A 16,001-nucleotide genomic window follows, 5' to 3' on the forward strand; every position below is an offset into this window, starting at 1 on the left:
TCAAAAATCACAAGCAAATACTATAGGTGCCATCTTTTCCGATATGTAGCTAAAGATTTTACTTTCATTTCTCAAAGCTGTAGGTTTGCATTCCACTGCCTTCCAGTTTCCCACTGGTTCAGTCTGTTGTGGTGCAGTTTTTTTTTTTTTTTTGTGAAGCACCATGGCAAATCCACCTTGAGGTGTAGAATGGAGGTTGCAGCACACTAATGTGTGACTAATGGGGACCCAGCTGTTGTCATCACCTCGAAATGTGAGCTCATCTGGGAAAGCACAAGGAGAATTTCAGGTTTCATTTAATCCCTACCAATATGCTTTAAATGAGGCCTGTGCAGATTTTTTTTTTAACCCTAGTTATTACTCCTGATACTATAGGTTCGTGTATTACATATATTAACATAATAGAGATATGTATTTGTATATAGAATAACAAATACTGTGTTTATGCACAGTATCAATACTAGAAGTTAAGCAATATTTCAAGTAGTTTGCAGGCGCCTTTGAAACCGCTATGGCAGATCTGTCATTGTGATGTTACATAGCACCTTGTAAAGTCAAACTCCATAGCTGGGACTGTGGGCTGCAAGTGATCCAATTTCATATGAGCAACACGATGGCACTTTCCCTTGGAATTGTGGAATTTTTGCACAGCATTGTTTTTTGTTGGACTCAGGGCGTCTAATGATCTCCCGTCCCTCCTCTGCCTCTCCCTTTTGTCTTTTCTGCCTTTCCCTGGGTGAGGTGCGATAGCCTAACCCCAGCCCTAAGTTTCTTTTGCATGGAATGGTAACGAGGAGCAGATGTGAGATTAAAATGCGTTGACTTGCTTTATGACATATGATGACTAGTCTCAGGAGGCCTGTAAAAGACCCATGTACTGATGAAATATCTCCTGGACAGCTCCAAACTGCAATGTGTGGGAATTAGATCATCTATTGACAGCTCTAACGGGAATTTGGAATTGTACTATATCAGGCAACTTGTAGCTTTTGCCTTCATTTTTCCTTTAAGTAACACTCTACCTGTTGACGTGAGCATTGATCAAATGATAGTGATATTCAACACTGAAGCAGGTGTACATGTAGTAATGCACAATTTAGTGTGTTTTATTTCTAAAACCACATGCCCTGCACATTAAACTTCACTTTATTATGTCAAAACAAAAAGGCTCAAATGTTGCATTATTAAACACAACCCATTTGAGAGCAGAAGCTGCGAAATGAATCTTTCTATAGAGTAAAGCATTGCGTCGTGTTTGTCAAAATCACCCTCAGCCGTCTTCTGGTTTGTATTTCAGCTGTTCGTTAAACTGCCAACAGTAACTCAAAAAGCAGCGAAGTCTCCAGACAGCCTCCACACCTACACAGTTCAACACCATCTCAGTTATTTAGGTCTCTCTTGGGCTTATTTCTCCATAAACTCACCTACAACATTGACATTATTGCCCCGTCACCTGTCATTGCGTGCCTAGCCAGGGATAGTTCAGCCTTATTCAACCAGCTCAGGACCCAAATAACAGATGTGACGCACAACTTGCAATAGGAACTCAGGTTTTTAATGGCCATGGAGTTCAACTTACTGATTAGCCATTTTCCAAAGAGTATTTCCATTAGTTCGTTCCACAATGTGCAGTAATTAGTTGTGTGTCTGTGTAGTTTAGTGTAATAGTTTGTCCTGTCCAGAGATGCTTTTGCCAATGAAAACAAAGGATCCTGCTTTGTAGAGTGCTGCTAAGTTTGTCATCCTGGTCCAGCATGGAGAATCACATTCTGATGACATGTACAGTCTTTCTCTTCTTCACTTCAACATGTTTTATTGTGTTTTTTTCAGCTGTGACTTTTATCACCCACTGCAAAAGTGTAACTTTTATAAATCAAGTGATTATTGACAGATTTCCTTACACTGATCTCTCTGTGCTTTCTATTGCTGCTCAAAGTGAAGCCAATCAAACAGCTGAGGTGCCAAAGTGCTAATGCATTACTTGAAATGTAGGATTATTTTTTTATTGTAACATGTTAATATTGGAATCACATAGAAGAGGCTTGTGGCTGTACTGAGAGAATAATTTTTCAGGGAACTCTTGTAGCTGAGTGAAAGCCACAGGCCTGGCAGCAGCTGCCCAGTGCTCCCTGTCATGGGGACAGAGGTGTTATGTAAACTGGCTTTTATTCGGAAAATGAGGTCGCTCCCCTAGTTATGAGCAGAATGCCTCTCACTGCCATGCTTTGGCCCCATTCCAAGATGTCTTCCACTTGCACTCATGATTTGGTTTCGTTGTGAGGACTAATCCTCCCAACAGCTGGCCCCACCTCTGATTTGAGCGATCAAAATGATGCACTGAATGACATCTTCTTGCTATGTCTCCCTGTAGAAGGATTAACTCATGGAAAATGTCTTTGCCGCAGTGCAGGTTTGTGGGTATGTGGGGGTGGCTGCTGCTGCTGTGTGTGTTTTTTGCGTGTCTTTGAGCTACAGTGGATTCCTAAGTTACAATTCCCCATTCCCCGTCACAATGCGATCCTCTGGTTCAGTCGTTAAGAGTTATAGCTTCCTGGGCAAGGTTGTTTATTTATTCTGAGAAATTTCAGGTTTTCTTTAAACTGGTAGAATACCACAAAAATGTAGTTGCAAGTCTATCATGTGAAATTAACTAAAGCTGAACTTTAGGGGAAAGTGTTCTCTTTTGATAGGAGTGTATTCATATTCATATCAGCTGACTGAGAAATTTGCTTTTAGGGCTTTTCGATCAGCAGCTGTTTATTCAGAAGATTTATACCACTCTCATATGTTCCATTAAATGTAAGGCCTCAGCCAGGAGCTGGTTAGCTTAGCATAGCATAAAGACACTGAGGGAAACAGCCACCCTCCTCTGTCCAAAAATAATAAAATCTGCCCCCCAGCAACCACTTGTAAAACACTAACCTCCCCTTTTTACACTTGAACTCTGGCTTTGTGGTCAGCTAAGCTAACCAGTTGTTCCTTGTAGCCTCATAGTTACTGCACAGATATGAGTGCAAGTAACCCACTACAGGAAAGCTAATATGCATATTTTCTTTTGCGTCAAGCCTCACTGTAATGTAAATATACCCCTATAAGCTGCTGCCTTTAGATGAGGCTGCAGAAGTTGGCGATGATATACAGATTTGTCTTTTTGGTCCTGCTGCGAGACAAATTAAATTTATTTTACTTGTATTAAACCAATGACGACACTTAAATATGGAATGTTCTACACGTATCAATGTGCAAAAAATAACAGGCAGGGCAGATAGAAGAGTCATACCAAGAGCATGTGTTGATCAAAAACACATGGAGCCCATTGATCCGCATACAGAGCCTTCTTTATCACCCCAGTATAATGCACCTTTTGTTCAGTTTGTTATGGTGTCAGTGGAATGTTTGCATATATATTTATATATATACATAACATTAATCTCAGTGTTTATTTCTCCTATATTAAGCTTTAGTTTCTTTTAGTTCTGACCAAAATATGATACATATCCTGGTATGTAATTGAACCATTCGAGTTACCAAAGCCTACAGGATGAATAAGGATGACTTCCAATGGGATGTTTCACTTTCATTTGTACAAGTGCTACATTTCCTCTCATCGAGGCCCCTGTCAGTCAGTCAGTCAGTCAAAAGTCTGTGACTGGGCCATGCCTGAATCTTCCCAAGCATGTATCTGATCTGTATCTGTGACCATATGCCTGTTACTGTGATGGTCCTCACACCTCATGTGGTGTTAATTTCAGCAGCAGTCTGTCCTTTGTGACAAATGGTCACCATAATCTCCCATAACAGTGTCAGCACGGAGACCTGAAGCGAGCTGCAAAGCGAGGCCCTCTTCACACCAGAGGCAGATCGCACTTTGAATAATGTGCGACTTGCTTTTCCTTTTGTAGTGGTGTTAGAGTTAATGACTTGTCATTATTGGGGCCTATTTTGTCTACCATAACAAACAGCGGCGGTAGTTGTTTTGGCAAAATGTATTTGCTTTAAAATTTTCCAGTGTTTGCCTTTGAGAGAGCAGTGATCGCCTTCCAGATTGGTTGGTGGTCATGCTGGGATAATTGCGCCCTGACTTTGTTTTAATGTTTCTGTCTGTTGTTGCACTGGGGCATGGTGGTGGAGCAGTGGGGGAGAACGTGTCAGATACACATAGCAAGTTTCTAATTTACCATGTGTTACGTCACTGCACAGCATTCTGTCTGATTGCTTCACTCTAGGAAAGCAAGTATGCTAGCCTTGTGTAGGCATGCCCAGTAAGTGTGATGTTAAAGTCTTCATTAAATCAGATGTCATGGTCATTCACTTTCTCTACACATTCTTTATCATATGTATTCTGAGAAAGATTTTAGAGGTAAATTTACCATTCCAGGATATTAAAGTCTGGTCCTCTTTGGGGTGTATTTAACTGAGATTGAAAATTATGGAGAATATGCTTTGCTTCTAAATAAAGATAATCACATTTATCAAAATGAAAATGCTTGGAGGATACTAGCAGCATCTGTATTTGTTTTTTTATTATTATTTCTTCATCATTTAACAAGTATGTTGGGCATTTTTAATTCATATAAAAGTCTCAGGTGGCTATTTGCAAAGTGCAGGCTTTCACATCCACATCTGGAAGGTAGAGCGCTCCCATGTTGGCGTTTCAGCTGTTAACAGTTAATCAGAAATCATTGGCTTTGTTTGTGGACAACTCTACGGGAATAAAACAAGACAAAACTATCCTCTTTACTTCACTCATTTCTTCTTATGTTTTCCTACTTTTTCCAGAAAATCTGGTTAATTTTCTGTGAAATTCTAACTTCCACTCCAAAAAAAAAAAGATTTCCAGCATAATTTTCAAACAATCAAGTGTGATATTCTTGTCTGCAGCTTCTCTCTCATATTCAGAGCAGGTCTGCCTCAAGCCGCTGGCAAAACATTTGTCAGCTCTTGTTCTGGAAACATGCTGCTAAATTGTCTAAACTGGCCTGCCATCCCCCTTTGATAGTTAGTCCAGCGCTGATTATTCAATAGTTCAACAGATTATGTGGGCTTAACGTAGCTGGAAACGTTTGCTGTCCCCTGGAGGTTAATGTTCCTGGGAAGAGAGAGAACATAGATCCTACATCTGTCCTTTAGCTTTTCTAATCTCTATTTATCCAACTCCTGCCTTCACTGAAAAAAAACCTATAGCGAAATCTCGTATTTATATTTTCTTCTTTCTCCAACCATCTGTTTTCCGTCTTAGTTTACTCCTCCCTCCCTCCATGCATCCAGCAGTTTGTTAATCCTGTCGATAAACAATCTTTCAAAACCGCAGTCACACTTCAACATTTGTCATGAGAGAGTGCTTCACATTTTACCCCCATGATCTCTGTGCCCCGAGGCCAGGTCAGACGTGGCTGCAGTTATTTGCTGTGGCAGATTGGATGTTTCACTGTCATGCCATTCAGCGCTATGGAGTTTGTGTCAGACACAGAGTGGGTATAGTTCGAAAGGCCTGAGAAGGGCGCGAGGGCTAAGAGACAGCGGACCAGCGAATAAGAGGAGCGAGGGCACTTCCCCTGAAAGGAAATCAAAGTTAAAAGAATGATAAAAGTGTGGTTTCCTGCCAGCTGGTTTGTGTTCTGTACAGAAATCCCATTCTTCCCCTCCATTTTTGCTGAGACAACAATCGCACCACTTCCTGTTTTGGTAACTGTGACACAGTGAACCGTCACATTTAGCCACGGTCAGGGATGCACGGATGAAGTGTTGAAATATGGTGAGATGATGGTGGAAGCTCCAAACTCACCGTGAGGAGAAGACTTAGTGCCTGCATAGGCTGAGTGGATAGATAAGTGAAGCTTACCTGACTCTAAGTCCACCAGTTGTCTCACTACAAATGGATTTTGCACATCCAATCATCTGGTTCTGTGAAGCTCAGATTTATAGTGTATTGTCTAAACTATGTTAGATGACTTTATTAGCTTCGTTTCCAGATTTTCTTATGTAATGCTTTGTTATATGAATCTCTTTCCAGTCAGAGTCAGTAATGTAAAATGCAGGCTGGAGTTAATAAAAGAAAATAAACAATAATGCGTTTGAGGCACTTGCTCATCACATTGCTTTATGTAATCTTGTTTTTGCAGCATGAGCGAAACCACATCAGCACTCATTTTTGAACCTAGTCTTCTATGTTCTTTATCTCTTATTGCATCTTAGCACAAAAGCCTTTGTAGATATTTTAGCCTGCTACATCCAAAATGCTTACAGTATGGAGAGTGATGGCAGCAGTATAGTTTAGTAGCAACACTGGCTTGTGTTCTTAACACAACTACAGTGTCGTGGAGGTCAGCAGCTCTGTGCTGAGGCCTCAGGAACTAGAACAGGATGGTTCACCTTTCACTGAGGGAGAAAGGAGGAATCAGAGGGTCAAAGGTGAGATTTTCACTACAGCATGATGTCCTGTTAGCACACCATGGCCAGAGGGCTCTGCTAGCTCTCTCATGTACTGTCTGTTCTCTTTGCACATTTTGTTAAGGTGTACATTTAATTTTAAGTCAACATCATCACCATGTTTGGTCATTAATCTGCACTCCATAACTAATATTTTTTTGTATGACTGAATATGCTGATTTCTGGGAATGTTCCTGTTTAAATCATGTAGCACTTTTTAAAATGATTGTTATTGTGTTCCTTGGTCTGATAGCACAGTAAATTTATTATCTTCAGTTTGTAGTGATGTAGTGATTCAGTTTTGTTTCTATTCACTGTTTCCTGATGCTCTCGAGATCAAACTGTGATCTGATTAATCGAGAATGGTTAATTGATAATTACAGTAGTTTTTGTTTTTAACTATAGATGCCACAGTTGGGGTTCAGCTACTCTGATTTGGATCATAGCATTTTCTAAAACTTAGATACTCATATTGACATTCAAACATCTCTTAAGCTGACAAACAGCTGATTAGAATTTAAACTGCCTGATTAAGATACTTTACAGATTTACAGACTCACATACCCTCATCTGTCTTCACTTTAACTCATTAGTGAGTTCAGAAAGGCAGACGGTGAAAGGGAAACTAAACCACTAGGACAATATCCACATCAAACGCACAACTCATTTTCGCGCTTATCTCTGCCGGTTCATCAGTATTTGGTTGAACTAATTGCTTCTTGTAGCAGCACCGATTCTTGTCACTTGAAAACAACAGTAATTCTTTGGTGAAATAAGACGAGACCGAACGATTGGACGGACAAGCAGACGGACAGACAGAGACACTGTGAAGCTGCGAGTGCTGGCACACTGGACTGGATTTGGTGTCAAGAGATCAGGGACTGACACTGCTGGCTTTGTGTCGAGCTTGAATGGGCACCTTAGGGAGAGACTGCGGTTCTGAATGGGCACCATTGGGGAAAGCCCTAGTGGTGGGAATGGAGGCTGGTAATTAAGGCAGTCATTGTATGTGTGTAGGATATGCTAGACAGAGAGGTCAGGAAGGCAGGCCTGTATTGTTCCCCCAGCAGGGTCCTCACTGCATCACAGTGGTGCGTCAGACTCAAGTATGTTTGGAGAGCCTTGGATCGTACAGAGAAAAAAAAAAGACTTGCAACACCAAACCACACAGGCAGTCCTATATAGTCAGTTTGTTTATATGTCAACATATAGACTATAGGGGCCTCTTCTGTGGTTCTCATTTTGTAACTTTTTTTCTCTCTCTTTATGTTTAAGTGTCTTGAAGTCCTTTTCTGGCAGGCCACTCAGAAACTTTTGCCCTCTCACGAATCAGGACCACAGATTACAACACAGTTTACAGACACTGGAGTGTCTTCAATCACCCTAAATCACACAGTATACTGTCTGATTTTAAAGTGTTTTGCACTAGTTATAATCGATCAAATAGGATAAAAATAACACTGTGCAGGGAGAGACAAATAAAAGCCAAAAATGGCGTATTTATTACCTCTTAAATAGTACAAAAACATGATTTACAGTGTCAGAGATATACTGTTTGTACATTGTGTGATCAAAGAAAATGTATGAAATTATAAGATAATGGTTTCACCCTTTCAAAACTTGCTGTATTAGAAAAAAATTAAATGCATGTTAGTAAATCCACCTCTACATACCATGTAGATTTCTGAGGAAGAAAAAGATTAGATCACTTTTTGACTGACTCATTTGGCGAATTAATTGAAAAAAATATTTACAAAAACAGAAAATATTCTAGTTAGTGTATCTTCTTTATAAAAGGAGCTGAGGTAAAAGGATTCAGATGAGGAAAATGTTAGTAAGAGTTACATAAAATATACTCAGATGTCACCCTGTAAACTGATGCTTTAGCACCCACTGCTGCACTTGCAGGATGAAATCATTGCTTGTGCTATGAGAGGCTGAATGACTATGAATATACAAATACGAATATAAACAAGAACTATGCACAGACTGATTAGATTTTTGTTTGAAGAGTTAAAGAGTACAAGATACAACTAAATATAACTCAGGCTTGTTTCCTGAAATGTATCAGCTTAAGAATTAAAGCAGTAATTTGAGGCCACTGTATTGAGATTTTGCAGTGCTCTTTCTTTTGGAGTGCAGCTATTCAAGTTCATAAGATAGAAACACTAAATTTGTCAAGAAAATAACACACTTTTCCAGTTATACTAGTAGATTTTCTTACTTTTTACTGTCGCAATGTGTTCTCTGTAACTCAAGTCTAATTGTAGGTCTTATTTTGTCACAGCATTCATGCAGTGTTTCTGTAAGTGAAAATAGATTTTGGTGACTGCCTCCATTTCAAAAAAATAATCCACATTTCATTTGGATGCTTCCCGTCTCTATCTGTCCGCTTTGCTGTGTAGTGTGTCGAGAAGTTCCTGGCAGGGATGAGGGGGAGGTGCACCATGGGAATGTTTTTACAGAGTGACCCCTGATCTTCCTTCCAGTCGCTGCAAAGGCTCTGAAGGCCTTGCGTCTGTCTCTGCTCTAACACTCACTCAGTCAGGTTACCAAAGAGAGAGACAGAGACTGAGAGTGAGTGGAGACTGCCGTGTAAACAGATAAGGCTTAACAGAGTTAGTGGAGGCGTGCTGTGTCAGACCTATTTTCTCTTTCATAGTGTCACAGCAGACAGAAAAATATCATCGCAAAACTGCTGCGACAGGTACCTGTCAGGATATTTCTGAATGGGTTAAACAGAGAAAGAGCCTTTCATAGGGAGAAACCATATAGGGCCATAGGTCCAATATAGCATTGACACCAAGTGACACTGAGATTAGCAACACACGTGTACAGTATATCCAGCACAGTGACTTTCAGAAAAATGCAGGCACATACACTCGCACAGCCACATACACACAACTACAGGCAACGCAAGCAAGATACGTGCAAACACACAGCTTCCTGTGGCAGATGACAATGTTTTGTGCACCTCTGTATGCCCCACTCTGCAACCCAACCTGCTCTTGTCATTCACTTTACTGGTAACCCAACGCTGCTGTGCAGCTGCACAGCTTGTTGGGCTTAGTGGGACTATGGCTAAGTCCAAGGCTAGCAGAGGGCAAGGGGGAAATTCACACCCACTGCCCCACTTAGCGTTAGCCCTTAACGCCCAGTAAATATGGTAAGCGTAGGAGTATGGTAAACTTATCCTTTGTCTGTGAAAAGAAGCAGCCTCCATGGTGCGGTGTGTTGATGGAAGCTTCTGGGTTCAACCAGGACAGATTCCAAGGCCCAGTTGGCCCACACTTGTGTTTTCTATGAATGAAGCATGAAGAGGGAGAAAGGATCCTGTCAAAAGCATCAGCTTTAAAACAAGAGAATGTTTTTGGTATGAATCAAAACACCCACATGTTTGACTCTCGGGGGTATCCATCAGTCATCCAAGAACATGACACTGAGATCCATGGTCGATTAGGGAAGCAGGGTTGCGGAAATCTAGGAATCTGGGAATAGGGTTTTGGCAAAGAGCACGCTGGCATGGTGATATGCCTCTGCAGCTGTCTTGGACGCAAGTGACGTTGGTTTGTTACTGAGAAGAAAAACCTGAACATACACAAACATCCACATCCAGTATGTACATGTGCATATATGGTATGTCTGCATGCATAGTTTAGCGGCATTGAGTTTAGAATATAGTGCTCCGTTGGGGCATCAGTGAAATTTCATTGCAATTTTTTATTATATGCAGTTGAAAATAAAAATCCTCTCATTATTTGGTTGGGCACAGTAAAACCTAAGTGTATTGTCTTAACACTGAAATCGACTGCTTACAACTACACATAACACAAGACCTCCACCTCCAGTTTATCAAAACAACCTGAAACTGCAGGCCACCAAATTTCATTTATAAGCAACAACATTATTAAAGATGACTTAGCTGAGATTTGCTTTAATCTAAATCAACAGATCAGTATATTGTAATGCCAACTTTGCCAATTTTGTTTTACATTGCAGAAACTGAAAGCTGCATTGTTTCAGGCAACTAGAAGACCTTTTGTTATCCTTTTACTAAATTAAGCCATTGACTAAAACACACAGATGTCAGTGGGTAGTAAAGGAAAAAAAGGTTTAATCTTATTTCATTGATTTAAAAAAAAAAAATGCTCACCCGGGGTATATCTGCAGTCTTTTGGGATGTAGTGTATTATTTCTGCCATATCTGTTTGTTTTTATTACTGTATTGCGGCAATCCCGCTTGTAATTCCTCACTTTTTTTGTTTTATTTGAAAGGGACGAAGAGAAATGTAACGGAAACCATAACAATTTTATGATCTGTGCTTGTAAAAACGCTTCACCAGTTTCTCAGTAGGCACTGATGACAGCCAAACAAAAAAACCCCATAACTTTTCATACTTTTTGGCAGAGTCTATCCACTTATCAACATGACTGATAGCTGTGGGATGTTTTATCTTTGGTACAGATGTTTTGATTTACCTTTTCCCTGTGTGATATCTCAGCATGTCAAAGAACAGACTAAACACAAGTGATATGCCCAGGGCTTTACGAGGACCTGAGAAAAGGTTAAAGCTACAGTGCCATGAAAAAGTATTTGCCCCTTTCTCGAATTCTTGTTTTTTTTTAATATTTCCCCCACTTAAATGTTTAAGACCATCAAACAAATTTAAATATTAGACAAGGATAACCAAAGTAAACGCAAAATGCAGTATTTAAACAATGATTTAATATTTTATGGGAAAAAAGCTATCCAAACCTGTCTGGCGCTATGTGAAAAAGTAATTGCCCCCCTTGTAAAATCAGGAATTAGTTGTGGCTAATCACACTTTTTGGAAAGCAAGTTCAATTGCACTGACCACACCCAAGCCTGATTACCCCCAGACCTGTTCAGTCAAGAAATCACTTAAATAGAACCTGTCTGACAAAATGAAGTCGGCCAAAAGATCTCAAAAAGCAGCAACAAAATGCCGCAATCCAAAGAAATTCAAGAATAGATGAGAAATAAAGTAACTGACATCTATCAGTCCGGAAAGGGCTATAAAGCCATTTCTAAAGCTTTAGGATTCCAGCAAACCACGGTGAGAGCCATTATCCACAAATGGAGAAAACATGGAACGGTGGAGAACCTTTCCAGGAGTGGACAGCCAACCAAAATTACCCCATGAGCACAGCGACGACACATCCAGGAGGTCACAAAGGAACCCAGGACAACATCTAAAGAACTGCAGGCCTCCCTTGCCTCAGTTAAGGGCAGTGTTCATGACTCAACAATAAGTTAGAGACTGGGCAAAAATGGCATCCATGGTAGAGTTCCAAGGCGAAAACCACTGCTGATCAAAAAGAACATAAAGGCTCGTCTTACTTTTGCAAACAAACATCTGAATGATCCCCAAGACTTTTGGGGGAATATTCTATGGATTGACGAGACGAAACTTTCTGGAAGGTGTGTGTCTCATTACATCTGGCGTAAAAGTAACACAGCATTTCAGAAAAAGCACATCATACCAACAGTCAAACATGATGGCGGTAGTGTGATGGTCTGGGGCTGCTTTGCTGCTACAGGACCTGGACGACTTGCTGTGATTGATGGAACCATGAATTCTGCTCTCTACCAGAAAATACTGAAGGAGAATGTTCGGCCATCAGTTCATGACATCAAGCTGAAGCGCACTTGGGTTCTGCAGCAGGACATTGATCTAAAACACACCAGCAAGTCGAATTCTCAATGGTTTGAAAAAACAAAATGAAGGTTTTAGAGTGGCCTAGTCAAAGTCTGGACTTGAATCCAATTGAAATGCTGTGGCATGTCCTTAAATGGCCCTTCATGCTCAAAAACCCTCCAGTGTTGCTTAATTAAAACAATTCTGCAAAGAAGAGTGGGCCAAAATATCTCCACAGAGATATGAAACTCTTACTGCCAGTTATAGAAAACACTTTATTTCAGTTGTTGCTGCTGAGGGTGGCCCAACCAGTTATTAGGCTTAGGGGGCAATTACTTTTTCACACAGCACCAGGTAGCTTTGAATTGTTTTTCCTTAATAAATAAAATCATCATTTAAAAACTGCATTTTGTGTTTACTTGGGTTATCTTTGTCTGATATTTACATTTGTTTGATGATCTTAAACATTAAAGTGGGGAAAATGTGCAAAACAATAGGAATTTGAGAAGGGGGCAAATACTTTTCATGGTACTGTAGATACTTACTATGTTTTAAGATCATTACAGAAAGTGATTTTGTGTGTGCGCTGTGGTACAGTATCAGTCTCTTCCAACAGACACACACACTTAATTCTGCCAACCAGAGGCCATTTACTAAAATGAACTATTTTGGCATCTCCCCGAAGACTGGAAACGAACTTGTGGTTATCCTTTAAAACAGTTGGAGTAGTTGTAGTCCTTTCGAAATCTTCCCCTTTGTATCACGATGAGATAACGAACTCATTTATAAAAACTTGTGATCTCAGTGGCTAAACCCGGAAACCCACAGGAGGAAACTGAGTGTCACTGCTCAGTTAAAAACATTCATTTTCAACACACTGCTGTCCACCTTGTATAACGTGCGCTGCTGATTTTTGTTGCACTGCTTCAGGTCCGTGTGGGTTTGTGGTTCTTTTAGGAAATGTTGCAGCTTTCAAATCGCTGTGGATTTGATTATACACCAAAACTGTTATGGTTCTTTTCCAAATACCTCTTTTTTTAAAAACTTTCCTCTGTCTCTGCCCACTGTTTTCTCTGCTGCTTCCCTCACACATATTACACCTGAGAGTGGATAAGTGAAGCACAGAGACTTTATGGCAGCACACAAATGCCCCATAGGAATATTTAGACCTGGAAACAACTGGGATGTGCTATTGTGAGTAAACTGCTTTTTATAGGGTAATGAATGGCCGTGCACATATGAATAGCTAAAATAAAGAGCTTCTAGAATATGAAACCTTTTTAAGAATAGCACCCTGACCCACATGGGTGGAGAGCAGGTTCAGGCGAGCGCCGGTTGGGAAACTTAGAGAAGAAGTCGCATCTAGTGAGCTCCCATATCATTTGCTGACTAATATTAGAAAATATAATGTGCCTTTGTCAATGAGTTTATTTTATCAACACATTAAGATACTTGCATATTGGCAGTTCATGTGTCAGTTTGAAATGTTAAATTTATACGCACTTGAACATATTTTGCACCCAAAGGGGAAAGTGTTACAGATAGCCTCCAGAGAGTTGCACTGCTCTGCCAGCACTCTGCTTGTCACCACATGTACAATAAATGAGGTGACTGAGTAAGCTACTATACATTTAAACAGCCCCAAAGTCTATTTAAGTTGGTACTTTTTATTCGTGGTACAGCCCTGTAATAATGGATATGGATGACAGAATATATGAAAGAGACTGAAAATTATACAGTATAAAAAGTTTTCATTATTATGTATCAATAATGTGGACTAACATCATCAAAGTATTATTCACTGTAGAGATGAAATGGTCAGTTTAAGAAACAAGTTCTAGCTTCTATATTGTAAAAAAAAAAAATGCTGCTTTTTGCCTTGTATGACATTATTTTGAAGCTTCCTGTCTTTTTGACTGTTGGACGAACAAAGCAAGATGTTTGTTGCCATCACACTGGAAGTTAGGAAAATGTAATGCATGTTTTACCAAATCTTTTTGTTGCTTTTTGTATCCTAAACTAATAATTGATTAATCAATAAAATTGCCAGCATGTTAATTGAAAGTTAAAAAAAAATGGTTTGTAGCCTCGTGCGGTTGAGATTGATTAGTAAAGGAAAAACTAAAATGTTGCACCTAACACTATGATTAAAGTGGTGATTCAGTGTTATCATGATGTAACTTTGGTGGCTTTTTATCTTCTGCAACGTGTGAAATTTGAAAAACTATGATCTTGATGTCCTTTAGGTTGTGACTACAGGGTGGTTGCATGCATGCATTTGCGTGCTTCCGCGGTGCAAGTGTCGGTGTGCAAAAACCCAAGTGTGTGTGATTGAAGCTATGTGCGGTACATGATGTGTAATGCTGCGGTTTATATTTAGAGACAGCTGTACGCGATAAGAACGCTTATCTCAGCAGTTGTTGATGTGGAGCTGTGAAGCAATGGAAGGAATACGAGGCGTTTACAAGCTTCTGTGATCTTCACCATTATGGCGAGCATGCACACTAAATCACTTTGAAACATTGAACTAAATATGTAGCCTGAAAGCCACACGCACACTTTCTGAGGAGTAAACTGAGAATACTGTGAGCCTGATTATAGAGTTGGTTGCATGAATAATGCCAAAGTTGAGCATTTGCAAGGTGAAGACGGATAACAGGACACAACCTAGTGGTGTGTACAAGCATCAAAGAGTTTGCAAAGTGTGAGATTCACTGTTGAAAAGCTCCATGAACAACATCTTGGCACTCAAAATGCCCAAACCACATGATTAATAGATATATGGTTACTGCGGCACTGTTATGAAACGTTCAGGAAATATTACCTTGTCGTGTCTAAGAGAAGAATCAGGCGTGATTGATGCTTTGATCTTATTTGATGTTTCACAGACTAGAACCAGTTCTCAGGTTTAAACCACATCCAGGTTCCCGTCTCCCTCTCCCCCCTTCCCTCCCCTTGAAGCGTTCATCAGACCGCTAACTGAAACCACATTAAAGCAATTAGAAGTTCTTATCAGAAATACTACGGTTAATGAGCAAACCAAACAAAAACTCCAAAAAGGCTCAAAGCTAACATTGTGGACCGAACCCCATCCGCTGTATCTGTAAATCTATCTCTTTCTGAACGGCCGCCAAACCAAACACAGACCCTGAGATGAGGACACAAGAGCAGACGCAGATATGCGCACGGCCAGGGAAACGCAACACACACGGGTTTCTCGGCGGGGCTGGCTTGCTGTTCATGTGTTGCTCTCTGAGTGATGTCCTGGGGGACGCGGGGAGGCAGAGCGGGGCCTGAGCTCCTCCGCTGCTCCTTTGTTTACACTGATGGTTTCCAGATGCTAGCTGGTGATCGGAGCGCTACGGAACGCTGGGGAGCAGCCCAGCAGTGGAGGGGCCTGCGCCAGCAAGCCTGGATTAAGGCAGCTCTATCTGGGATGCTTGGGGGGGGAAAAAACACGGCTTTGCTTTGTAATAACTCCGCAGTTCTTTCCAAGAGACTTTTAGAAGAGTGATCATGAATTATCGCTTTGTATGTGATGATCTTAAACGTGTAAAGAGAGGTAATTTGTTGCATGCAGCTTTCAGTGACGTCTTCGGTCATTAAGCGTAATAATTAGTCGCAAATGTAGACTCGGATTAATTGCTTCTGACTTCAATTAACATATTTGTTATACTCAGTAATTTGATTCTTTAAACGGGCTCCAGCCAGGCCTTTTATTCTGATGCTGATTGCAAAGAGAGATTTTTGCACCCTGTAATTTCCCCTTCGACTTGTTTTTTCTGTGAGGAGCCTGAGTCATTGTCCGTCTCGTCCCCATTTCAGGGGGGATTGTTTTTTATAAAACAGTGGTGCACTGTGCTCAAGGCAGGGCAAATTTATCACTTTAAACGGCACACCTGTTCCTCCCGT

The 16,001-nt window shown here is 40.5% G+C and overlaps 1 protein-coding gene across 1 annotated transcript in view; it reads left to right on the top strand.

Annotated features, from left to right (window-relative positions):
• Nucleotides 1–16,001, top strand: part of zcchc24 (zinc finger, CCHC domain containing 24) — a 35,206-nt gene that overhangs the window by 4,170 nt on the left and 15,035 nt on the right. The gene's annotated exons all lie outside the window — the stretch shown is intronic.

The sequence above is a fragment of the Amphiprion ocellaris genome, chromosome 16, assembly GCF_022539595.1.
Source record: "Amphiprion ocellaris isolate individual 3 ecotype Okinawa chromosome 16, ASM2253959v1, whole genome shotgun sequence".
Classification (NCBI taxonomy): domain Eukaryota; kingdom Metazoa; phylum Chordata; class Actinopteri; family Pomacentridae; genus Amphiprion; species Amphiprion ocellaris.